General features: G+C 35.1%; 1 long non-coding RNA gene and 2 other non-coding genes across 3 annotated transcripts; 2 read left to right on the top strand and 1 right to left on the bottom strand.

Annotated features, from left to right (window-relative positions):
• Positions 1 to 5459: 5459 nt before the first annotated feature.
• Positions 5460 to 5566, top strand: LOC112418391 (small nucleolar RNA R71). The gene has a single exon (XR_003008607.1). It is a non-coding gene; the product is annotated as a small nucleolar RNA R71 (small nucleolar RNA).
• Positions 5567 to 13131: 7565 nt separating this feature from the next.
• On the bottom strand, positions 13132 to 13695 carry LOC25479848 (uncharacterized). Its single transcript, XR_003008599.2, has 2 exons — positions 13537 to 13695; positions 13132 to 13450 (listed from the first exon to the last, which is right to left on the bottom strand). It is a non-coding gene; the product is annotated as an uncharacterized lncRNA (long non-coding RNA).
• Positions 13696 to 23395: 9700 nt separating this feature from the next.
• LOC120576248 (small nucleolar RNA R71) lies at positions 23396 to 23502 on the top strand. Its single transcript, XR_005642325.1, has one exon. It is a non-coding gene; the product is annotated as a small nucleolar RNA R71 (small nucleolar RNA).
• Positions 23503 to 26815: the final 3313 nt, after the last annotated feature.

Genomic DNA, 26815 nt, shown 5'->3' with positions numbered 1-26815 from the left:
CTTGCCTAAGTCTATAGGAACTGTAGACTCAACTTGTAACCTTAGTTAATTCACAAAAGTTCGTTTCGACAAAATCCGATAATTCCCAAAATTTAAAGTTTCAATACCAAAATGAAGAATTTCAAATTTGAATGAGAAAAACATGATCTAGTAGGTTTAGGAGTTCAAACAGATGTTAAACAAGTTGAAAGAATCATTTTACGAAGTTCGGATTGGCCTCCTAAGACCTAGAACCAAAAAGGCTCGCTCGCTTAAGCGACCACCTGGTTCGCTTAAGCAAACAAGTTCCATTAAGTACCAGAATTGCTCACTTACTAGTCCCTTACGGATCGCTTAAGCGACCAGTCTCCAGAATTCACTATGAACGTTTGCTTACGCGTTCGCTGAAGCGAGCAGTCATAGTTTTTCAGAAAAATGTTACGGGTTTCAACCCTTTTTCACCCAAAACCCCCAATTTTGATCCCCTAATGCCCAAATGTGTTTCCAGAGTTTGCTTATAGGTCAATACAACTAAAAGGGTTCACAAAAACACAATAAACATGAAAACAATGATCATTTGAACATAATTCATCAATCAACCCATTTCATACAAAACCAACAACAACAATCCATTTCTCATCATCAAATCATGAATTATGAATACCCAAGCCATGAATCATCAACAACAATATCACTTAGCAACAACAACATCAATTAACATGGTTATCATCATAATTCAACAACAACATAACATAATTCAACCATTTGAGCATAATTCATAAGTTAGCATTTATACATACTTTGAACCTGCAAATTCACCAACAACAATTCAATTATCATCAATTTAATGCATACAAACATATCATCATAGTTAGAGCATGAATTTTAACATCTATGAACAATTAATCACTTACTCAATTAAGCAATTATTCATACAACAATTGAAAAATTACACTAAATGATTATGATGAATTCTAACCCACTTACCTTAATTAGCACAAATTCTTAGCCCAAGCTTCACTTTAGCTCCTAGTATCCTCACCTCTTCTTGAATCTTCAAGCTTCTCTTTTCTAACCCTTTTCTCCTCTTCACTAGCACTTTCTCTCTCTACCTCTCTCAAAATATCTCTTGTAATGAAATGAATGGGTTTTTTTTTCTCTTAAGACAAGTCTTATATAGGCTAGTCCACTAATGGGCTTAACCTAATACCTTAGTGGACTTAACCCACTCAACACACAATTCCAAAATGTTTCTACATTCTCAACGGTAAAATACTAATAACGACTAGTTAACGGTAAAATACTAACAACGGTCACTTAACGGTTCACCACTAATTACTATGCTAGTAACTTAGAAAATAACGGTTCTCACTAAACAGTAAAAATAATCCTCACCAAAAATTACTAATTTACTCTTACACGTAAAATGATCAAAATACACTTGAGTCCAAAATGATTAAATTACCCTACTAACACGAAAACCCATTAAAATGCACCCAATGATAATTAATCACACACAAGCACATATAAACACTTATTAAAATAATTAAAAAATAAATCTAGCGAAAATCCGGATGTTACAGTTTATCCCTCCGATGGCTAACTACACTTGCTAATCGCACGGTGATCCTTGCATGCGGGGTCGTGCTAATTCAAAGGTAATTGAAATATAAACTTAAATTGGCTTTCCAGTTTTTCCCTGTTGCAATGAATGCCAAGGTTCCATTAGGCCTGCCCATATATAAATCTTATGACAATCTGTTCGATATTTGAATGTTGGCTTCACTTTTGCCTAAAACAAATATTCAAAGTGAGATGTTGGATATGACGTTCCTACATCCTGGCATGGTTCAGTTGACCTGCACCTTGCCTTGTTTTCGCACGCGTTATTTTATTTAAGGAACTAAAGTATCCTGAACCGTATTGCTTCAGTATTTAAACAAGATTAGAAGATCTAAAGAACTATTCAAGCCATCATTTTGAAGAATAGATTATTTAGGGTTTTGAGTATGTTATTTGTGAGCTGTTCGTTTAACATCTTGATGCATATTTAAGACTGTGTTTGAGTTATAATTTGTTCACTACTCTGAAGCTTTTAAGCAAAGAGTTAGGTAGATTGTAAACTACACCAAAGCTGTTAAGCACGGTTGTTAGTTGTTTTGTTTTGAATGTAACTTCATTTGATTGTGTCTGTAAACTGAGAATTACAGGGGTTGTGATCATTTGTAAGGGAGTGAGAAGGGATCTCAGATCTAGGAGTTCCTAGGTTGAAGTCAGTACGGGTAGGTCCTAGGTCTTTGGTGCAAACAAGGAGTTTGCTCAGAGCTATTGAATAAGGACTACACTAGTGGATTTCCTTCCTGGCTTGGTAGCCCCTAGAGTAGGTGACGTTGCACTGAACTGGGTTAACAAACTCACTATGCTATTTAATTTTTTGTCTTCGCTTTACGTTTGTTTATTTCCTTCTGTTAGCTTAATGTTCTAAACATTTTGTTCAACATTTGTTTATGTGTTTTGGTGCTGGAACACTACATAGAACATCTTAAGTCTAACGTGCCAAAATGTCACACTCATATCACACCCTCTCTCACTTACTTAGTAGTTCTACTAACGGGCAGCTATAATCTACGTCCACCTTACTAAGGGTTTAAGAGAATGGTTCTATTAGGCTACGACTGATTTCCTTTAGCTAGGCACTTGTTTCCCTAATTACTAACCAGTTACATCCTAGGTTCAACAGAGTTACTACTCAGTCTTAGTAATGTCACCTCCTAAGTACCTACTATTAGGTTCAACTCTCTTTCGGTATCTTTCGCTTGTTAATAATCACTTACTTCGTAGACAGATATTTATCAGTATAAGGATATAAATATCAAGATATAATCATTCAAATAGTGATAGAAATATTAGGCCCTGTCACAACCTAAGTACCTAATCCAGGGTTGCACCTATCACAGAAATAAACTAAGGAATTTCCTAATAAAACTTAATAGCAAACAAAAAATAAATAAAATATAAATGACATTAAATTAAATAAATATCCAACAAAAATAAGCAGAGGTTCATCTTTGAACTCTAGCCTAAAAAGTTTTAGTTACACATGGTAACTAAAAACAAATTACTAACGATAAAAATATACTCTAGAAAATCAAGAAGAAGATAGAAACTCTCCCAAAACTCCAAAGTTGCCTTCCTCTTGAACTGCCACAGTTCTGAACGAGAATTTCTGAAGGAGGAAGGCTAGTATTTATAGTGAGAGTTTCTACCTGGGTTTGGGTTAAAAGTGCGGGCTTTACCCAACACGGAAGCAGGAAAAGACGGTTGTGCCCTGCATTTTTGCATGCATGAGGCGCATCACAAACACCCTAGACACATGTGAGTAGAGCCATTTGCATTCCCTAGGAATTTTTCCATGCCCTAGGCGCATGATGTAACGCCCTATTTCTATTAAAGGGATAAAACATGCGAATAATAATTATATTCAAGAAATAGACGCTACATCATCATACAAATTCCAAAACATCATGCAAGCATAAAAATCTCAATAGTCGCAGTGGATATAAACCATATAATTCAAAAGCATACATGCTAAGATATCAAAATACATCAACATAAATGAATCTCCAAAATCCCAACAATGGGTAAACTCCAACATGAAAGAAATAATCCAAAACGAAACGATCTAAATAACACAGACACCTAGATCAGAGCCACCCTAGACTCTATAACACCGATACCAGAGATAGCTCCCGATATCCACCAAAGCACCAGTCAACTCACTCGAGAAACTACTCCTGCACAACGTTTACCCATCCATACCGACAAGTAAGCGGTCAAAACTGTAACACCCCGTTTTCCCAATATCAAAATTTCTTAAAAACATAACATTTATCAGAGTAAACATCAAACAACGGGATATCACATATAAAGTAATCCAACAGTTAAATAATAATTTAACCAATATCTTAAACATTGCAGCGGAAAATCATAAACATAATTCATGAAACGTTTTGGCACGCAGGCCCAACAGGTATCTCAAAAGAGTTAATCAAACAGAAATTATCATAGCAGTTCACGTAAGAGAATGAAGCATGTTATAGCATAAAACCCCATCCCGTTACGTATCAGAGCGACCTAGACGACACAGTGAAGGCAAGGCCACTCACGACGGCAACTGCACACTAAGCACGATCACCTGCAAGTTACCCATACGAAGGGCAACATTTTCAAGCAGAAGGGGTGAGATTTCATAATAAAATAACATTAATCAATGTAATCGTGAATCATAAATTAACATCATAATCATTCCATTATTAACTTTGCATAAATGCTACACAGTTATCACGTAATCATATATCCAATCATTATAAACAACATCACATAATCAATAAACACTTATCACGTAATCACGTATTCATTCATTATCAACAAGGCATCTTAATCATGACAATGTGACAATGCTCCTAGACTCCATATATGCATGTGGTACCAATCATCATCATAAGTATTAATATACTTTAATCGTGCGGAGGACAAAGCTCCTATAAAACGTGCGGAGGACAAAGCACAATGAGATGCTATGCATGGACACATATGAACAAAACATCGTAATCAACTTATCAACATGCATCCAATAATTTGGAGCTAAACTTTATCATATACTTATGCACTTAGTTAAATAACGAAAGCAGCATAAACAAGTCACATAATCAAGATCATATCATTATATCAATAGCACATAAATTGCACCATTATCAAACCTTCATATCTTGCATGAATATACAACACCTTAGTCCATGTTCAATTAATGTTAACATAACCTAAACATCTCTACAGACTTTGTTTAACGGTATTACTAGGTCTCATTACCAGTTAGGGGTTCACTCTTGATTAACAAGTGCGACACAGATCGCACAAACACATAAACAATCTCATTCTGGTTGTACTCGCGAGGTGAGAGTCCTTACTCGCCATGGCGAGTACCACTCAACTCCCAAACTAAGGTTGTTCTGGGTTCCCTCTGATCCTACATTCATTCCTAATCAATACTAGGTATGTTCAGGCACTCAAAGGTATACAAGGTTCAACTAAAAAGGTCGAAACACGAAATCTAACATACACTCGTGTGTTTTCCTCAACTCGTGGTTCTTCTCTTTCTGCCCTGGTTTCCCTAGATGGTGGTTCACAGATCTCTTTCTCACTATCATCGGTTTTGGTTCTCCTTATGGGGTCTTCGAGTGGCTTACCACTCCTAAGTGTAACAACATTCATTTTGTTGCGGTGGTCAACCTTACGAACTACCTGGGAGAGCTGAGTCTCAGAAGTTTTGTTGTGAGAGGAGATGGAGTCTATCTTTGTGTTGAGAGTAGCAAGAGAGTTGTTCAAAAGTCTAGTTTGGTCCTTTAGCTCTTGGAGTTGTTCGGCTTGTTTAAGAAAATAGTTTTCCATTATAAAAGGTGTGGACGATTAACCATTTTTCTAGACCGTGATGGGGACAACGTCTAAGTATTTCTTTAAAACGCTCCCACACATCGAAAAGAGATTCCCCATTTTTTTGAGTAAATTGGTAAAGCATTCCCCTAAGTTGGGCGGTTTATGATGGGGAAAGAAACGGCAAAGGAATTCTCGCCTCAGTTGGTCCCATGAGGTGATGGAACCGGGCTTTAAAGAGTTGAACCAATTGCTAGCCCTATCTTTTAGAGAAAAAGGAAAGAGATGTAGCCTAACGGTTTCTTGGTCGTCTTTGCAAGTTACACTAAGTCTCCAAAAGGTTGAGATATGTAAATTTGGATCTTCAGAAGGTGATTTAGAGAACTAGTTTTGTTGCACCAGAATTAGTAGTGCAGGTTTTATTTTGAAGTTGCTACCTTGAACCGTTGGGTAAACTATAATAGTGCGTGGCTTATCCGAAGAAGGGATCGAATACTCCTTAAGAGTGCGTTCCTCAGCCATGTTATCTATTATCTTTATGCTACCCAAGAAGTCAGGTGTAGGAAAAGAGAGAAGAAGGGGAGAAGAGGGGGAGAGAAAAAGAGTTCTAATCACAAAGAAAGAGTTAATCAAATTAGTTTACTCCCCGGCAGCGGCGCCAAAAACTTGATGAGATAAAACCGCAAGTGCACGGTCTTACCGAAGTAGTATAAAAGAGTATCGTTCCGACAGGGAGTAGTTCAATTTAATTAACCTTTACAGATGATTAGAAGAGAGAAGAGAATTGCAAGTTGGGGGTTTCAAGCGTTTGAAAGATAATAATAAAAAGAGCCTTGGGATCGTTGGTTTCATCTAAATAACAAGTCCTTCTCAAACCAAAACTATAAGCTTATAATATTATGTTAGACCTAATTTCTCAAGACAGTTTCTCTTATGTTCCTCTAGCAACCAAGCCTATTTCGCTGACTTGATTACTATCAGATTTTGGTTCCTCTACCAACCAAGCCTATTTCGCTGACTTGATTGTTATTAGTTCCCTTGAAGATCGAAACTATATGTCTCAAAGATTGCAAAGCCTATTTCGCTGACTTTGCAATCCTTGTCTGAATTCACTTTTCGAATATCAAAGCTCCACTTTCGTTTTATGAATTGATATTTTGAATAATGGATAAACAATTATCAAACCCTCCACTTTCGTTTCCACAGTTTGATAATGGTTGATCCATGTTAAAGCGGCGAATTCAGATAAGAAATTAGGGTTACATAAGATTAAGGCTTAGAGCTTGGTCTGATTAGGATTATGTCATTTAGACTTATCCAACAATCCCAAGACAAGGAGAAGTCTACTCACTCATGTTCATCGTAGACATGGGGGAGAAGAGAGAAAGCATGAAAGTAAATGACAAGAAACTAAAGGAAAAGAAAAGAACTTTAATTAGAAAAGCAATTGTCACTTATTGTATTCCAAGTAAAGATGAATATTTGTGATGGATGGCCACTCTATTTATAGCATTCAATCGACTTAAAATCTAAGCTATTACATTTGGGCTAAAAATAGAGTAGCTTAAAATCTAAGCAAAAGCAGCAAAAGCGACTCTGGAGGGTGGCATGGCCGTGCCAAGCTTCTGACTTGTGGGAGACATATTTTTGTCTCTCAATCTTCATATTCTTGCATCCAATCGGCTCTAAGTCCCTTTCTTTTGCACCAAGACTCAATCCATCCAATATTCATTCCTGAAATATAATAAAATGCAATTTAAAGTAAACTATCCTAAAAAGGAAATAATACTAATATAAAATCAAATAAAATCTAAATAAAACTAAACTAAAAAGCATATTAAAATAGTCAATAAATGACTCATCAGGTAGGCCCTCCAACCTCCTACATGAAGGTGTTGTTCCTTAAATAATGTACCCAAAATGTAATTGGCAAAAGATCAAAAAGGTCACAAAAACTCCCATCTCTCTTATATGAATTGAAAGAAGAATTTTTCTTGGTTAATTTAGTACTAGGATTAGAACCTGTTCCTCATTATATCTATCTTATACAGGAGCAAGAAAAGGGTTGGACTACACACACATACTCACTTAAGACTTGATTGTTGGGTTGAAAAAGGATTATAAGAAATGCTTGAGTTTGTGATTAGTGTACTCTTTGAAATAAAAGCATTTGAGGAGACATGTGCTTTAATGTAATTGTCATATGATAATGTTATTTTATGCTACCATGTTTATGCCTTTTGCTTAAGGACAAGCAAAGATTCAAGTGTGGGGGAGTTTGATGAGTCATTTATTGCCTATTTTTATATGCTATTTAGTTTAGTTTTAATTAGATTTTATATTATTTTATATTAGTATTATTTCCTTTTTAAGATAGTTTACTACAAATCGCATTTTATTTTATTTCAGGAATGAATATTGGATGGATTGAGTCTTGGAGCAAAAGAAAGGGGCTTGGAGCTGATTTAGTGCGAAAATACAAAGATTCGGAGACAAAAATACGTCTCCCCCAAGTCAGAAGCTTGGCACGTCCCATGCCAGCATTGGCACGGCCGTGCTACCCTCCAGAGTCACTTTTGCTACTTTTGCTTAGATTTAAGCTACTCTATTTTAGCCCGCAGTTTCTTGTGGAACATTCCAGTAATGTAATTGCTTAGATTTTAAGTCGAATGTATGCTATAAACAGAGTAGCTATCTATCACAAATATTCATCTTTTCTTGGAATTCAATAAGTGACAATTGCTTTTCTAATAAAAGTTCTTTTCTTTTCCTTTATTTTCTTGTCATTTACTTTTATGCTTTCTCTCTTCTTCCCCATGTCTACGATGAACATGAGTGAGTAGACTTCTCCTTGTCTTGGGATTGTTGGGTAAGTCTAAATGACATAATCCTAATCAAGCCAAGCTCTAAGCCTTAATTTTATGTAACCCCAATTTCTTATCTAAATTCACCGCTTTAACATGGATCAACCATTATCAAACTGTGGAAGCGAAAGTGGAGGGTTTGATAATTGTTTATCCATCATCTCAAATATCAATTCATAAAACGAAAGTGGAGCTTTGATATTCGAATAAGTGAATTTAGACAAGGATTGCAAAGGCAACGAAATAGTCTTTGCAATCTTTGAGACATATAGTTTCGATCTTCAAGGGAACTAATAATAATCAAGTCAGCGAAATAGGCTTGGTTGTTAGAGGAACCAAAATCTAATAGTAATCAAGTCAGCGAAATAGGCTTGGTTGCTAGAAGAACAAAAGAGAAACTGTCTTGAGAAATTAGGTCTAACATAAAGTTATAAGCTTATAGTTTGGTTTGTAAAGGACTTGTCATTTAGATGAACCAATGATCCCAAGGCTCCTTTTATTATTATTATCTTTCAAACGCTTGAAAACCCCAACTTACAACTCTTTTCTCCTCTAATCATTATCATAGGTTAATTGAATTAAACTACTCCTTGTCGGAACGATACTCATTAGTTCGCTTAAGCGACCACATGGTTCGTTTAAGCGAACGAGTTCCAGTAGCTAATGTAACACCCCGTTTTCCCAATATGAAAATTTCTTAAACAATTATCAGAGTAAACAGCATAAACAAACGGGATATCACATTTATCAGAATCCAATAAAAGTTAAATAACAATTTAACCAAATAACTTAAACGTTGCAGTAGAAATTATTTCATAATCCATAAACCGTTTTGGCACGTAGGCCCTATCAAAATATTTCAACAGTCAATCCATAACATTATAAAAATAACATAATAGTCACGTAAGAGAATGAAGCATGCATAACAAACACCCCATCCCATTACGTATCAGAGCGACCTAGACGACACGGTGAGGCAAGGCCACTCACAAACAGTAACTGCACACTAAGCACGATCACCTGCAAGTTACTCATACGAAGAGCAACATTTCCAAGCAGAAGGGGTGAGATTTCATAACACAATAACATTAATCAATGTAATTTCAAATCATAATCAACATCTTAATCAGTCTTAATCAACATGGCATCTTTGATAAACATTTATCACATAATCACAACTTCAATCTTTATCAATAGCATAAACAACTTTAAACTCGACAAATGCGACAATGCATCTTAGACTCTTATATGCATGTGGTACCAATCGTCATCATAAGTATTAATATACTTTCATCGTGCGGAGGACAAAGCTCCTAAACGTGCGGAGGACAAAGCTCCTAATCATAGTGAGGACAAAGCTCAATTAATGCTAATGCATGGACTTTAACAACTAAACACCTTAATCAACTTATCACTTATACTTCCAATAATTTGGAGTTCATCATCGACTTATTCATAATCATGCAACTTAGTTAAATAACAATTGCAGCATAATCAAATCACATCAAGTTAAATAATAAATCATTCTCAATAGTTTCTTGATCATTCAACAACAATTCAAGTAAGTATAATTCAATCCATAATTCACTTCATAATCATTTGACAATTCATAAAGCTTCACAATTCATAATCATTATCTTTAATAGGTCACACTATGTACCTAAAGTTCCTTTCTAACCAATCCAAACAACTCAGGTCTCACAATCCACTAAAACACTCAATTCTGGAAGTGGTCGCGAGGCGAGAGCATCTGCTCGCCATGGCGAGTACAAGCCAGCTTCCCAACTAAGGTTGTTCCAGGTTCAATCTCATTCCAAATCAATAGTATGCACCTAAAGGTACTCAAAGGCATCTAAGGTTCAACTCAAAAGTCAAAAACTCAGAAAATGTCAAGCACTCTGGTCAAGCTCGCTATGGCGAGTAGGGTTGTTCGCCGTGGCGAGCTACACCAAGTAACTCGCGAGGCGAAAGGTTAAGGCTCGCGTGGCGAGCGATGAAGTTCATCACTCGCGAGGCGAGAATCATAGCTCGCTATGGCGAGCGATGAATTTTGGCTCGGACAGATTGCACTTTCTACACGAAAATCATCATCTAACAAAGTTCTAAGCTTAGTTTCAATCCCAGAATTCATCCTAAACATATTCTAAGGCTATAGGACGGTTTCTACATCAATCTAACTTAGTTTTACCGTTTGATCATCAATTTTAGGGATTTGACCTAATTCCAAAACTTTTCTAAATCAATCCTAACTTTGTCAATTAATCATCAGAATTACAACAATTAACATTACTGAATTATTAGTCTCACCCTTACCTTGTATGAAGAAAATCGCAGCCCTCCTCTTGATTCTCTCTTCTCTTGGCTTTTTCTCCATTTTTCTCCAAAAACGTATGTACAATACTGTTTTTCTAAAACTAGGTCTATCTCTTATATACCTCTTCCTAAGATCTTATCTTATCTCACTTTCTTCCCCAAAACTCTCTTAAATCTCAAAATAGCCCTCAACTAAATATATTTATTTTCTTATCAAATCTTATTTTATTTAACAATAAAATAAGTCTTATAATCTTATCAAATCATCAAAACACATCAAATTATCCAAATCAACTTAAATCACCTTAATTCAACAAAACTCACATATATATTATAAAAATATAATATAATCGCCTAAACTCGATTAAATAAATAATTAAACGAAAGTGGGCGTTACAGCTAACAGAAAGTACGCTTACAGGACGCTTAAGAGACCTGGTCCCGGAACACCATATGAATGCTCGCTTACCGTTTCGCTTAAGCGACCCCTTAAGCGAACGTTCATAGTTCTGCAGAAAATGTTACGGGTTTCAACCCCTTTTTACCCAAAACACCCAATTTTGATCCCCTAGTGCCCAAATGTGTTCTCAGAGATTGTTTATAGGCCTATATAGCTAAAATGATCAATAAAGACACAACAACATAGAAACAATTGACATTTGAACCAATTCAACCCATTTTACAAAGTCACCAACAACATCTCATTTCTCACCAACAAATCATGAATTATGTTCACCCAAATCATGAATTATCATCAACAACATCACTTATTAATAACAACATCAATTGAACATGAATTTCATCACAATTTAACAACACATAGCATACTTCAATAATTTGAGCATATTTCAACAAATACCATTTTCTCATACTTTGAACATGAAATTTCTCTAACAACCATTCAATTATCAAAAACTTCATGCATACATACATATCATCATAATTGGAGCACGAATTTCTAACAGTTATGAACAATTAATAATTTACCCAATTAAGCACTTATTCTCTAGCTTCACTTTTGCTCCTAGCTCTCTCCCAATCCTTGATTCTTCAAGTTCCTCTTCTCTCTAACCCTCTTCTCCTTTGCTCCCACTTTCTCTCTCTACCTCTCTCAAAATATCTATGTAATGAAAATTGTGTGATATTTTCTCTTAGGACAACCCTTATATAGTCTATTCTCTTAATGGGCTCAACCCTAAACCTTAGTGGACTTAACCCACTCTAGCTCAATTCTAAAATGTTTCTACACTTACAACAGTAAAATGCTATATAACGGTCACTTAACGGTAAAATACTACCAACGGTCACTTAACGGTAAAATACTAATTACTACTCTAGTAACTTAGTAAAATAATGGTTCTCACTAAAAAACTAAAAATAATTCTCACCAAATTACTAATTTACCCTTCTAACACGAAAATCCATTAAATGCACCCAATGACAAATAATCACACACGAGCACATATAAAATACTTAAAAATAATTCTAACGAAAATCGGGCCGTTACAAAGGATGTATATTTCCTTGGCTCAAGTCTCCGATTTTCCGTCGTTTTAGGTCTTCGTCTTCAAGTAACTTGCCTCGGAACTTTGGGAACAAAATTCCTCCCATTTGTAAGTCTTCTGAGGACTCTTGAATCTTCATTCTTGGTTTTCCTAAGTCGTCACAATTCTTCGGATGTTCTTTATTTGCCATTTTGCATGATTTCTTCGTGAATTACTTCAAAAACCCCCTAAAATTGCTATGTTTCGGGAAAACTAGAATTATAGACTCAAATATAGAAAACATTACAAAATTCCTGAAACGATAGGCAATGGCTCTAATATTCCTCTTTTTTGCTGCTAAACCCTACTAAAAATAACTGAAAAACATGCTAAGAATAACGTAAGATAACTTGTCATCAACTACCGAAGTGGTAAGAAGGTTAATTGATATCGAGAAAAATTTCTATGATATAGATCTTTGTGCATTATTATACTTTTTCCTGCATGTATATATTGAACACAAGGAATATTATGGCATCCTTTTGTAGTTCAATAATGAGTGTTTAGACATTTCTCTTGTAATGTAGGCGGGGAAAATTTCATCTAGATCACTCCTGTGCCTCAACATGATTTTTTGAGTACCCATCAACCGACTTTATGGTCATCCTCTTATGGATGATGTTTGTAGGACAACAAAGTATCCAACTTTTGTATTTTGGTTACTAGTGGGTTGTCGGAGCATGGAATACACCAATTATCAATATGAGAATGAATTGTTACTATTACATAACGTTCTATGTATAATTACTACCCTTAATATTTATATATGTGCGATGACTTGATAATTCCTTATCCATGACTCGTGACATGTAATCATCAGTCTAGCCATATAATAGTTTCTAAGATTTTAAAGTTATCCCTCTCCACACTAAAGCTTGACTACGAATGTTTTAAGAATAATGCCTTGCTGTTTATTGCTGTCTCACGATTAAGTTATACTTAATGTTCCATTTAAAATAACTAGATATTCTAGAGACTTTATTACTTTAAAACCATAAACATAATAACAAAATGATTTTATTTAATAAATAAGTATTTGTTACAAGTATCAAGTTCTTATAAATAATTGGCCTCTAAGGCTTACAACAACAATAGAAACATAATGCAAACATTATTATATGAATTTTGAAATTATAATTATTTTCATATTTAATAGCCCACAATAAAGGTACAAATATTATTATATGATTTCAGGAAAGATAATTATTTTTAAATTTTATCATCAGGGAAAATAAATCCTACATAAACCATTAACGCACAACACATATCTAGGTAATATTTGTTGTGGACAATCATTTCTAGAATCACAAGGAATATCAGCTGCATTGCCAAATAAAAAAAAATTAATAAAATTGTGAGTATAAGATAAACTAGAAAATATGAAAATGGTGTGAAAAAAGACATACTTTTTTTGGTTTCAACCAAAAATAGAGAAAGAAAGATGATCAAAGCACCAACAAACATGATAACTTGAGCCATATTTTAACACTTTTGATTGTAATGTAAAAGTATTTTCGATCACCTAATAAGTAAAACTTTATGCTTTTTTAGCTTTAATTAAATGGGGTTTAGCACTTCGGGGTTGCAAAAGTCAATTATTTAATGTTAGTTGTTGAAAGTGTTGTTCATTATTTTCTTTATTAAATTTGTTGTACATATTATTTATTCATATTTTAGCCTCTTGAAATATATATGAGGACATCCAAAAAGAGAAATAACAATAATGAATGATCTCTTCAAAAAAAAATAAAATAATGAATGATGAAAAAAAATAGATGCCTGAATAGCGCGAGGAAAATGCCTAGAAAAATCTAGTATTGAGAATTTAAGTTAAAAATATATAATTTTTTTTAGTTAATAGGTCTTTACCTCCGTAATACAGGTCATTTCCGGTTTCCCCCTGTAAAATTTTTATTTTGATTCACCCTCTGTAAAATATTTTTATTTTGATTTACCCCAATAATAGGTCAAACAAAAACGAAAATTTCTTAAAAAAAAAATAAAATTGGTTTTTGTTTGACCTATTAGGGGGTAAATAAAAAAAAAAAAAAATTTACAGAGATGAATCAAAAAAAAAAATTTACAGGGGGAAAACTAGAAATGACCTATATTACAGGGGGTAAAGACCTATTAACCCTTTTTTTTATGGTATTGAGGAATTCAAAATTTGTAGGAATCCCTGCCCCATACCACCTAAGATATCATTAAAATTTTCAATAGAGAACAAACATCTTTAGATGAATAAACCAAAGTCTTATGAAGGAACACATACAAGCAAGTTCCTCGTTATAAATGTTAGGTTAAATTATATTTTTCGTCCTCTAACTATTTAGTTGGTATCGGATTAGTCCTCTAACTAAAAATTGATTTATTTCGGTCCTCTAAGTTTCTCACCGTTACTACATTTAGTCCTTTCTGTTAGTTTTATTCAAATAAACGTTAGAGTTTGTGTTATGTGGGTCCTCTAACTTTATTTATTAATATCATTTTGGTCCTATTTCTTGTTAAGATATTATGATTAAATAGTGACTGATATTATTGGTAACTGTTATGGTTCATATGTATCTGTGAAACAGGAGGTCAGGTACCCAAATTACACAAACCCTAACGTTTATTTGAATAAAACTAACAGAAAGGACTAAATGTAGTAACAGTGAGAAACTTAGAGGACCGAAATAAATCAATTTTTAGTTAGAGGACCAATCTGATACCAAATAAATAGTTAGAGGATCAAAAAGATAATTAAGCCTAAATGTTATCAGGAAAACTCAGATAAAGCTTTATGATTCAAAAAAGAGTGTAGTTAAAACAAGGTAAGTTTTTAGTACAATGAGGTAAACTATCTGTCCAAATGAAACGATCATAAAGAAAAATAGAAATATGCTCATTCACAATGAATAAGGACAAGGCCAACTTGCATGAGAATTCACAAAAGGAATAAGGACAAGGAATATGCTCATTCACAATATATTGAATTTTGAGTGAAGTCGTATATTCGTCGGATAGTTTTAGAGTGCAATATGTCCCACTAGTCTAGGATCAATTCTCAATTGCATTAACTTTTTCCATGCATAAAAACTTTGTTAAAATCCTTTTCAAAGCACTTTTTACTAAAATTTTGCTTTGCTACAATATTTGATTCATTCAAGTCATAAAGTTTTTATTCATTTTTGAATCGTTGTTAATCGATTCAAAAGTCATAACTCACTTTCTTAATTGATTCACTAATGTCAATGAATTTCTAGTCAGTTTGAATCGTCTCAAAACTGGATATAAGGATCATGAATTAAATCACTTTTCTTGGAGTTCATCTTAATCGATTCGACCTTCATCTGAATTGACCCGATCTTCATACTTTGTCCAGATTCATTTTCTTTCATATGAATCGATTCAACATAAGTGTAAATCAGTTTGTCTCAATTGATATTGTTTTTCTCTAAAATTCATCTTTCTTAAGTGCTAATATCCTCCACCGATAAATATAACTTTCCTTTATATTTCCCATTTACTGAAATCATTCATCACTACTCACTCAACTTTGTTTCTCTCAAAGAGCTTGTGAAATAATTTTCTATGAGAACTTTTTAGATAAGTTGGTAGATCAGGGGGGATATTGTAGGTTGTGAAGTAGTTTGATTCATTCAAGGAATTTGAACTACTCCAGATTAAAAAGGATGCAGGAAATCTCTCTTTTCTCCTTTAATCTCGTAGATGAATTTTGTAACAACCCGTTTTTCGATAGAATTATTTAAATTATTATTTGTGTCATACTTGCATATAGGGTCGTGTCTAGACAAATTTCTTAACTTGATAAGCTTGCATACTTGCTATGTGCTTAGTGAATATTTGCATTGGTGAAACTTAGTGAATTATATTCTTGATGGAATTTGGTTAATATGTGAAGATGCGAAAATGTCTTGTGTATTATTATACTCGTAAACTTGAGGATTATTAATGATGTTGAGTTGTTGTGAATGATTTTAATTAAGTGTTGTTTAATTATTTGAAAATATTTACGCCGTTTTACTTTCATTTATTTATACTTGTGAAATGTTATCTAACCCCAGTGGTCGTTTGGTTGACCGCTTACCTTATCTGTATGGATGGGTAAACGACGTGCATGATTAATTGTTTGATTTGCTGTGACTATGCTTGAGGCTAGCTTTCGAGCTACCTCGACTTTTTCCTTGGGAGTCTTAGTTTAGGGCTCTGATTAGGTGTTTGTGGAATGTTATTTATACTTTATGACTTTATGATATTTGTTCACTCAGTTGTTGAGATTTGGAGATTTATTTTGGTGATGTAATATGATTATGTGGCACGACTACTTTAGATATGAGTTGTATGATATTATTCCGCTGCGACGTTTTGGGAATAATTATTTATGCATGTTTGGACTTACAGAAGAAGTAACATCTAAATTCTTTGTATGATTTGTATTATTTGCATGATTTATCGCTTTAAGGGTTTAGGGTGCTAAATATTTTATATTATACAAACATGTAAAGAAACTGATGGAACCTATGTCAAAGAAGGGATTTTAACGAATATCTCTGAAGGATTACATAAGGTTGAAAATTCAAAGGGTTGAGGATTAAAATTCAAAGGATTCGGATTTGCTTCAACCTTAAGGCGATCTTATTGAAGTAGATCTAGGTTTTATCGTCTTTTGAGTCAAAGGTTGACATAATTGGTAAATTTCTTGTAACACAAACCTTGTAGCTCTTTGTGTATTCAAGAATCAATGTAGAAAACCGTGAATTTATTCAATAATAGTAGGCGCACCCTACAACGAGGATGATTAGGGGAACTGCTATAAAATTGGTTGTTTTCTCTTCCTTTAACCTTTTGTTTTTGCATATTTGATTTGATATATTTTAAATATGTTAGAACAAAAATGGTTCATATAAGTTCTCTTGGTTTTTGATGATAATAAATTATTGAAGAATAATTGGAATACTATACATATGTTCAAGTATGCATTAACTCTTATCATGAAGAAGGAACATATGAAGATCATCAGAAAGGGATTGGAAAGCTTAGAAGACTATGGTGAAGGACATCAAACACAAAATCTGACTAGGTTACGTAGTTATAAGGGACCTAGAATCCACGTAAGCTTTTCTCTTATTATGTTAATTGTCTCTATCATTGCATCTGGTAGAACAACTATTTTGTCTTCTTCTGTCTACGTGTAAAGGACGACAGGAACGAGGAAAGCAACGTATAATTCCCATTTTAGTGAAGGAGATTCAAAGTACTTTACTACAATATTATCCATATCAGGAAAAGGGCTAAAGTTCGTGATTGAAGCCTCTCAACGACTTTATTTGTACTCTTCTTCAACATCTTTCAAATCAGTGCCTATGAAAGGAGATGAAGACCTGAAGAAGTAGCAACAAGATTCTCTATTTTTCTGTGCCAAAAATCTGTCAAATCAAATAGCGCAAAACACTTAGGATTATTTTTAAGTTTATATCTTAGAAATTCTGAGTGAGTTTGTTGATTTGTTCAGTTTACACTCACTATTAGAAAGAGTGTAAGACAAAATTAACGTGTTTGCAGTAGGGGTAAACACTTTAGAAAGTCTCTTGCCTGCGTGCTTGAGCATATAAGTCTCTTGGTGAAACCTTGAGCCCCTAGGAAGTCTCAGTCAGTTGTGATTGAGAAGGGTAAAGTCTTAAGCAGTTGTTCTTAAGCAAGGGAAGTCTCTTGAAGGGGTGCTTGAGCAAAAATAAGTCTTTAGGTAGAGTCCTAGAGCATAGAAGTTTCTTGCTGTGTGCTTGAGCATTATAGTAAAATCCCTTGGAAGTGCAAGAGGACTGGACTACTCATGTGTTGTAGGAGGAACTATTATAAATTGCTTTGCGTCTTTGTTCTCTCCCTAACTCTTTATCTTTTATCTGTGTCTTCTCTATTTTCCGTTGCATTCAGACTCTAAGTCATAATCTGCAACATCAGATTCTGTCAAGATCTGTATTTAACACTTAGAAGAAGAAATAGAAGAAAAGACTCACATAATTCAATCCCCCTTCTTGTGTGTTTTTCTCACCTTCAATATAATGATATGTTTAATTGCAATAATCTTGATGTGATTAAATATGCGAAAGTCTAATTTTCATTGATTAAATCATAACTGTAATTAGCTTGTTCATCATTTCATCATAGATCAAATCATTGTCTGTTCTTTGTTATGAATTTATTGTTGAAATATTATGTTTGATTTGTGATTGTATTGTGTTATCAATTTAGTGTGTTAGTTTTGATTGTAAGATACTATTTTAATAGTTAAAGCCTTATTCAATATTAAAATCAATTGCTTAATCATTGTTTTACTTGTATTCCTTTGATTCAACTGTTACAAACTAATATTTCAAACGATTTATGAAAATGCTTTTAAAAACCGTATTTTTTTAAGAACAAAATTAAAAGGGGATCTGTAGTATCAATTTTTACAGGGGGTTGATGAGATAAAACCGCAAGTACACGGTCTTATCGAAGTAGTATGAAAAGAGTATCGTTCTGACAGGGAGTAGTTTAATTCAATTAACCTTTTGATAACGATTAGAGGAGAAAAGAGTTGTAAGTTGGGGTTTTCAAGCAGTTGAAAGATAATCATAATAAAAGGAGCCTTGGGATCGTTGGTTCATCTAAATGACAAGTCCTTCACAAACCAAACTATAAGCTTATAACTTTATGTTAGACCTAATTTCTCAAGACAGTTTCTCTTTTGTTCCTCTAGCAACCAAGCCTATTTCGCTGACTTGATCATTATTAGTTCCCTTGAAGATCGAAACTATATGTCTCAAAGATTGCCAAGACTATTTCGCTGCCTTTGCAATCCTTGTCTAAATTCACTTGTTCGAATATCAAAGTTCCACTTTCGTTTTATGAATTGATATTTGAGATGATGGATAAACAATTATCAAACCCTCCACTTTCGTTTCCACAGTTTGATAATGGTTGATCCATTTTAAAGCGGTGAATTTAGATAAGAAATTAGGGTTACATAAGATTAAAGCTTAGAACTTGGCTTTGATTAGGATTATGGCATTTGGACTTATCCAACAATCCCAAGATAGGAAGAAGTCTACTCACTCATGTTCATCGTAGACATGGGGAAGAAGAGAAAAAGCATAAAAGTAAATGACAAGAAAATAAAGGAATAGTACAGAACTTTTATTAGAAAAGCAATTGTCACTTATTGAATTCCAAGAAAAGATGAATATTTGTGATGGATAGCTACTCTATTTATAGCATACATTCGACTTAAAATCTAAGCAATTACATTACTGGAATACTCCACAAGAAACTGCGGGCTAAAATAGAGTAGCTTAAGATCTAAGCAAAAGCAGCAAAAGTGACTCTGGAGGGTGGCACGGCCGTGCCAATGCTAGCACGGGTCGTGCCAATCTTCTGACTTGAGGGGAGACATATTTTTGTCTTCGAATCTTCGTATTTTCGCACTAAATCAGCTCCAAGCCCCTTTCTTTTTCTCCAAGACTCAATCCATCCAATATTCATTCCTGAAATAAAATAAAATGCAATTTGTAGTAAACTATCTTAAAAAGGAAATAATACTAATATAAAATAAAATAAAATCTAATTAAAACTAAACTAAATAGCATATAAAAATAGGTAATAAATGACTGATCAAACTCCCCCACACTTGAATCTTTGCTTGTCCTCAAGCAAAAGGCATAAACATGGTAGCATAAAATAACATTATCATATGACAATTAAATTAAAGCACATGTCTCCTCAAAGGCTTTTATTTCAAAAGTACACTAATGACAAACTCAAGCATTTCTTTTGCCAATTACATTTTGGGTATTTTATTTATGGAACAACACCTTCACGTAGGAGGTTGGAGGGCCTACCCCCTTCCCCAATCTAGATTCAATGGTGCCCCTTAAAACATCATCTTCACGTAGGAAGTCGGAGGGCCTACCTCCTTCCCCAATCTAGATTCAATGATGCCTTTTAAAGTTTCTTTTTCAAGATAACATTACCTTCACGTAGGAAGTCGGAGGGCCTACCTCCTTCCCCAATCTAGATTCAAAAATGCAACCTTGAAATAAATTTTGGCTTGGCTTTTTATAAACTCCCTTATACTAACTTATACTATTTTTACTTTGAGAATTTTTAAAGGTTAACGTACCACTAAAATTAGAACGCATTTTCTTAAAATACCTATTCACTTTAAAATAAGATGTGGTTATATCAGGAGAACTTAAAACACAAGAGTTTTACTTTCATGTACAAGAAACGACCAATAAGAGGAGACAATAAAAAATTTATGTCATGATTTTTCAATAAAAACAAGCTACTTAATCATGCCTTTCACAATAAAACAAAACAAAAAGAATAAAGGTCAAGGGAGTTTGGAAACACTACGACTAAAGACACTTTATTAGGCTCCCCCCACACTTAGGAGAAGCATTGTCCTCAATGATTCAAGATAAGAAAAATAAAAGAGAAGAAGGAGAAGAAGAAGAAGAAGGAAGAAGGGAAGAGAGGAAGAGGAAAGCTCACATTTTTATTTTTATTGAGGTCCATAGGGAGGACCTTGGAGGTGAAAGTGGTGCATCATGTTCCGAAGCATTTGGTTATTTTCTTCGGATATGCGGTTGCCCCTTAGGACATCATTCCTTAGTCCCGTCAATTCAACACCTTGCCTTTGTTGCTCGGTGCTTATCCTCTCGACCTCGGTATGCATCCATGCCCATCTTGCATTTTCATTTGTGTCTCTGTCATCATGGTCATGGTGTTCCTCATCATGCTGCAATTGTGCACCTTCCTCTTCTTCATTACTGTGTTCTATATGCACCTATCTCTTTGCTTATTGTCACTGAAGATTATGCCATGATTCTTGGCTTGTGCTTTCTTCTTTGGAAGAAGGCCTCCTGATGAGCTTGAAACTTCTTTTCCACTTCTCTTTGAAGCCATTGCCTTGACCCTGCTTTTGATTTGGTGTGGTGTTGGTGATGGTTTGGTTTTGGGGTTGTTTTGGTGGAAAAGGTTGGTTTAGTGATGTGGTGAAGGTTGAAGTGAATTTTAGGAGTTGGGTTGTGGAGGTTGGTGAAGAATTTCTGGTTTTTGGGTTAGGTTAATGAGGGTTACGAATTTGGGTGATGTTGGTTTGGATGGATGAAAGTTGTTTCTGAATGGGGGGTTATGAGTGGAATGGTGTTTGTGATTGATTGGGTGGAGAAATTGTGTGAATTGGTGAGGTTTTGAGGTAGATATGGAGGTTTAAGGTTTTGTGGTTATTGAGGTTTTAGAGAGAAGTTTGAAGGTGGAGAGATGTTTGCGGTTGAGAGTGAAGGAAGAAGAAGGCCAAAATATGTGGTTAATCTTACCTGATGGTCGGGCACGGCCGTGCCAACTTCCTGGAATGCGGCATGGTTTTGGCTTGGCAAGGTCTGGCACGGCCGTGCCAATGTGAGCACGGGTCGTGGCAACGTTCTGGACTACGGGGCTTCAAAATTTTCCTTTTGCTTGAATCATACTCGGACAATTACCTACAAAACAACTTAAAATAACAAAAAAGAAACAAACAAACGCAGTTAAATGTGTGGGTTGCCTCCCACGAAGCGCTTCTTTATAGTCATTAGCTTGACGTTAGAAAGTGTCCATTAGAAAGGATCAAAGAGATCGTATTGTGTAGATGACGCTAAAAAGCGTTCTTTCACATCATGTTCTTTAATCATATTGCAATAATAAAGGGCGGGACCTTTCATAACATTCTCGAACTCAAATCCTACCATGTCATCACTCACTTGAAAAACTATCCTACCATTCTTAACATCAACTATAGCACCCGCAGTGGCGAGGAAGGGTCTTCCTAGAATCATAGGGCAATCATGGTCTTCCACGATGTCAACAACCACAAAGTCAGTCGGGATGTATATCCCTTCTATCTTAACGGGGATGTCCTCAACGTATCCAACTATGGGGATAACAGAACGATATGCTAACTTCAATGTCATCTCGGTAGGTTTCAACTCTCCTATTCCCATCTTTTTAAAGAGGGATAGAGGCAACAAACTAACACTAGCCCCTAAGTCACACAAGGCTTTGTCTATGGTTTCTTTCCCTATCACACAAGGGATGGCAAAACTACCTGGATCTCTAAGATTTTGGGGTTGCTTCTTGATGATTGCACTACTTTCCCTAGTCAAAGCTATTGTCTCTTTGTGGCCTATAGCCTTTTTCTTTGAAAAAATTTCTTTTATAAACTTGGCATATAGAGGCATTCGAGACAAAGCTTCCGCAAGGGGAATCTTAGTGCAGATCTTCTTAAGGGTGTTGACAAACTTTTCGAATTGAGCCTCCAAGTTAAGCTTAGTAAGCCTTAAATGGGAAAGGGCTTTGTTCTTATCAAGCGGTTTCTCACTTTCTATCACATCTTTCTTAATCAGAAGCCTAACACTCTCTCCCTTAATACTTTTGGCTTTAGCAACGGTCTCTTCTAACTTACTACCCCCACAAGAAATAGCATTGACATGAGCTTTGGGGTTTGTTTCGGTTTGACCGGGAAAGACTCCCGGTGTTTGAGAAGAGGTGGCCACTTGTTGGGCCACTTGGGAGATTTGGGTCTCAAGCATTTTGGTGTGTGTGGCGATAGAATCAACCTTGGTAGTGAGTTTGGAGAGAGAGTCGTTCAGAAATCCTGTTTGGTTTTTCAGTTCTTGAAGTTGTTTATTTTGATTCATCATACAATTTTCCAACAAAATTTTCAAACTTGATTTCTGAGCCACCCTCTGGTTGTTTGTATAGCCAGGTGGTGCTACTTGCCCATAGGAACCTTGAGGGTTTTTGTAAAAGTTTTGATTTGGCCTCGTTCCTTGGTTATATTGAGCATAATTCAATTGCTCAATACTATTAGTAGCATTACCTAACTGACAATCAACACCAATATGACCAAATATACCACAGATTTCACAAGGAGGAGATGTAGGAGAAGGTGTGATAGCATTAACATTAAGTTTTTCAAATTTTTGAGTTAATGCATCGACCTTAGCAGCAAGGTGATCATAATCAGAGACCTCGTAAATACCTGCCTCCTTTTTAGAGGGTGTAGAGGCAATGATGGCTCTTTCGTTGGTCCATTGGTAGTGATTCTGAGCCATATCTTCAATCAAAGCATAAGCCTCCGTGTAGTTCTTATTCATTAGTGCTCCACCTGCAGCTGCATCAAAAGACATCTTAGTAGTATAAGTTAGGCCATTATAAAAAGTGGGGACTATGAGCCACTTTTCTAAACCATGGTGGGGACAAAGTCTAAGCATTTCCTTGAAACGCTCCCACGCATCATAGACAGACTCCCAATCTTTTTGGTTGAACCGCGTGATTTGGTCTCTTAGCTTGGCGGTTTTAGAGGGGGGAAAGAATCGGGCAAGGAATGCTCGCCTCATCTGATCCCATGAAGTGATGGAACTGACTTTTAGGGAATGGAACCAAGCGCTAGCTCTATCCCTTAAGGAAAAGGGAAAGAGATGAAGTCTCACGGCTTCTTGGTTCTCTTTTATAGTGCCACTGAGTCTAAGGAAGGAAGAAATGTGGAGATTTGGATCCTCAGTGGGTTATCCAGAAAACTGATTTTGCTGCACCAAATTGAGTAGTGCAGGCTTGATCTCGAAATTGTTACCCTCAACCGTCGGGTACACGATAATAGCTTGTGGCTCTTCCGTTGAAGGAGTAGCATACTCTTTGAGAGTGCGTCCAGCCATAGCAATATTATTTTGTGCCTCTCTCTTTTTCTTATGCAAATATCTTTCAATCTCTGGAATAAATTCTCCGAGACTTTTACTTCTTCGCATAAGAAATCGAGAACCCAAGAAGTTAATGGTAACACAAGAAAGAAAGAAGTAGAAGAAAAGAGGGAGAAGAAGGAGTTCTAATCACAAAGAAAGAGTTAATTAAATTAGTTTACTCCCCGGCAGTGGCGCCAAAAACTTGATGAGATAAAACCGCAAGTACACGGTCTTACCGAAGTAGTATGAAAAGAGTATCATTCCGACAGGGAGTAGTTTAATTCAGTTAACCTTTTGATAATGATTAGAGGAGAAAAGAGTTGTAAGTTGGGGTTTTCAAGCGGTTGAAAGATAATCATAATAAAAGGAGCCTTGGGATCGTTGGTTCATCTAAATGACAAGTCCTTCACAAACCAAACTATAAGCTTATAACTTTATGTTAGACCTAATTTCTCAAGACAGTTTCTCTTTTGTTCCTCTAGCAACCAAGCCTATTTCGCTGATTTGATTACTATTAGATTTTGGTTCCTCTAAAAACCAAGCCTATTTCGCTGGCTTGATCATTATTAGTTCCTTTGAAGATCGAAACTATATGTCTTAATGATTGCAAAGACTATTTCGCTGCCTTTGCAATGCTTGTCTAAATTCACTTGTTCGAATATCAAAGCTCCACTTTCGTTTTATGAATTGATATTTGAGATGATGGATAAACAATTATCAAACCCTCCACTTTCGTTTCCACAGTTTGATAATGGTTGATCCATGTTAAAGCGGTGAATTTAGATAAGAAATTAGGGTTACATAAGATTAAAGATTAGAGCTTGGCTTTGATTAGGATTATGTCATTTAGACTTATCCAACAATCCCAAGATAAGAAGAAGTCTACTCACTCATGTTCATCGTAGACATGGGTAAGAAGAGAGAAAGCATAAAAGTAAATGACAAGAAAATAAAGGAAAAGAAAAGAACTTTTATTAGAAAAGCAATTGTCACTTATTGAATTCCAAGAAAAGATGAATATTTGTGATAGATAGCTACTCTATTTATAGCATACATTCGACTTAAAATCTAAGCAATTACATTACTGGAATGTTCCACAAGAAACTGCGGGCTAAAATAGAGTAGCTTAAGATCTAAGCAAAAGCAGCAAAAGTGACTCTGGAGGGTGGCACGGCCGTGCCAATGCTAGCACGGGCCGTGCCAAGCTTCTGACTTTGGGGGAGACGTATTTTTGTCTCCGAATCTTCGTATTTTCGCCCTAAATCAGCTCCAAGCCCCTTTCTTTTGCTCCAAGACTCAATCCATTCAATATTCATTCCTGAAATAAAATAAAATGCAATTTGTAGTAAACTATCTTAAAAAGGAAATAATACTAATATAAAATAAAATAAAATCTAATTAAAACTAAACTAAATAGCATATAAAAATAGGTAATAAATGACTCATCAGGGGTAAATCAATAAAAATATTTTACAGGGAGGAAAACCGAAAATAACATATATTACAGGGGATAAAGCACCATTAACCCTCAATTAAGAGTTGATCTAGCTTTTCATAACAAACCATAAGTTAATTTGTTCAAACGAGGACACTAAGAAAGTCTAATATAAATTGAAGGTGAGGAATATCACTCATTTACACATTACGTGTGAATAAGCATCAGATAAAAGGAAAAACACCAGTTTCGTATTTTCCAATAGTGATTGTCAGATTTATGCATTTGTACCGAATCGATTACCAAGTAATAAAGAGTCAGTAGAGTATCGTATGGTTTTACTACCTACCAGCTCAAGTTGCACCTGTTGATCACACATGTAGGTACGTGTGGGGTCTTACTCTCTCAGAGGTAAGGGTTCATTGCCCTCCAGCTATCAGTTGCAACCTTTACACCAGAGTTCCTACGGGTTTCAGTGTTGGTCGGTATGACAATGTAATACGCACTAAAGGGGGGTGAATATCGTTTCAAAATTTAAATCGAGTTTGTGCGAAAGTGTTTTTAGTAAAAGAAAATACGACTTGTCAGATTATGCAAGGTTTAATAACAATGATAAAAAATAACAAGACTATGTTCAAGCTAAGATTAACTTTGAATTGAGAGATGTTAATTAATCTTAATACAATCCAATATTAACACAATTCACACAAGATACAAAACAAGCACAATCTCAAACCAAACCTAGAAACCATTAATCAATTATACTAATTAACACAATTGTGTAAGTGTTTGATAAATTGTCAATGAATCAAAACCAAGTGTGATCTTATAGTAATGTGAGACAAATCAAAACCAAGTTTAAACGGTTAAACCTAGATCACACTTAATTCCAACACTATCAATTTATCAAGCTTCAAATACAGAATTAATCAAAATTAAAGAGGCTAGACAAGAGAGAAAACACCGAGATTTATAGTAGTTCACCCTTTCGTCCTCACCTCGGGCTACGTATACTCTTCTTGAAGGAAAACGCCTCCACCAAGGACTTCCACTAGAATATTGAATGTTTGCTTACAACAATTCTTTGAAACTACCCTGGTTCTTCAATTCCTATGCAATCACTCCCCCAATCTTCAAAACCTTTTAAAATTGATGCTTCTTGATGTCTTCGAATCTTCAGTTACCCGTGCAATCCTTGAAGTTCTTCACTCGAACTCTTCGATTCCCCGTCTGACAATTTGATCATCTTGAACATAAGAACTTCAGAAAGAACCCCCACGACCTTTGGAGGTGGAATGAGATTATTCACTTCACTTTAGAACATTGATTCAATACTTTGGGTGTAGAGACTCTAGAGAGAATAGATGCAACTGATTCAATACTTTGGGTGTTATGAGGAAGTGACTATATATAGAAAAGGGTATCGAGGAAATTTTTTCTGCCAAAAACAACATGTTGAATCAATTCAGGTAGCTAAAAGACAAGTTTGAA

This window comes from Medicago truncatula, chromosome 6 (genome assembly GCF_003473485.1).
Source record: "Medicago truncatula cultivar Jemalong A17 chromosome 6, MtrunA17r5.0-ANR, whole genome shotgun sequence".
In the NCBI taxonomy this organism is placed as follows: Eukaryota; Viridiplantae; Streptophyta; class Magnoliopsida; order Fabales; family Fabaceae; genus Medicago; species Medicago truncatula.
The sequence above is the reverse complement of the archived record's forward strand: the minus strand, read 5'-3'. Positions and strand labels throughout refer to the sequence as shown.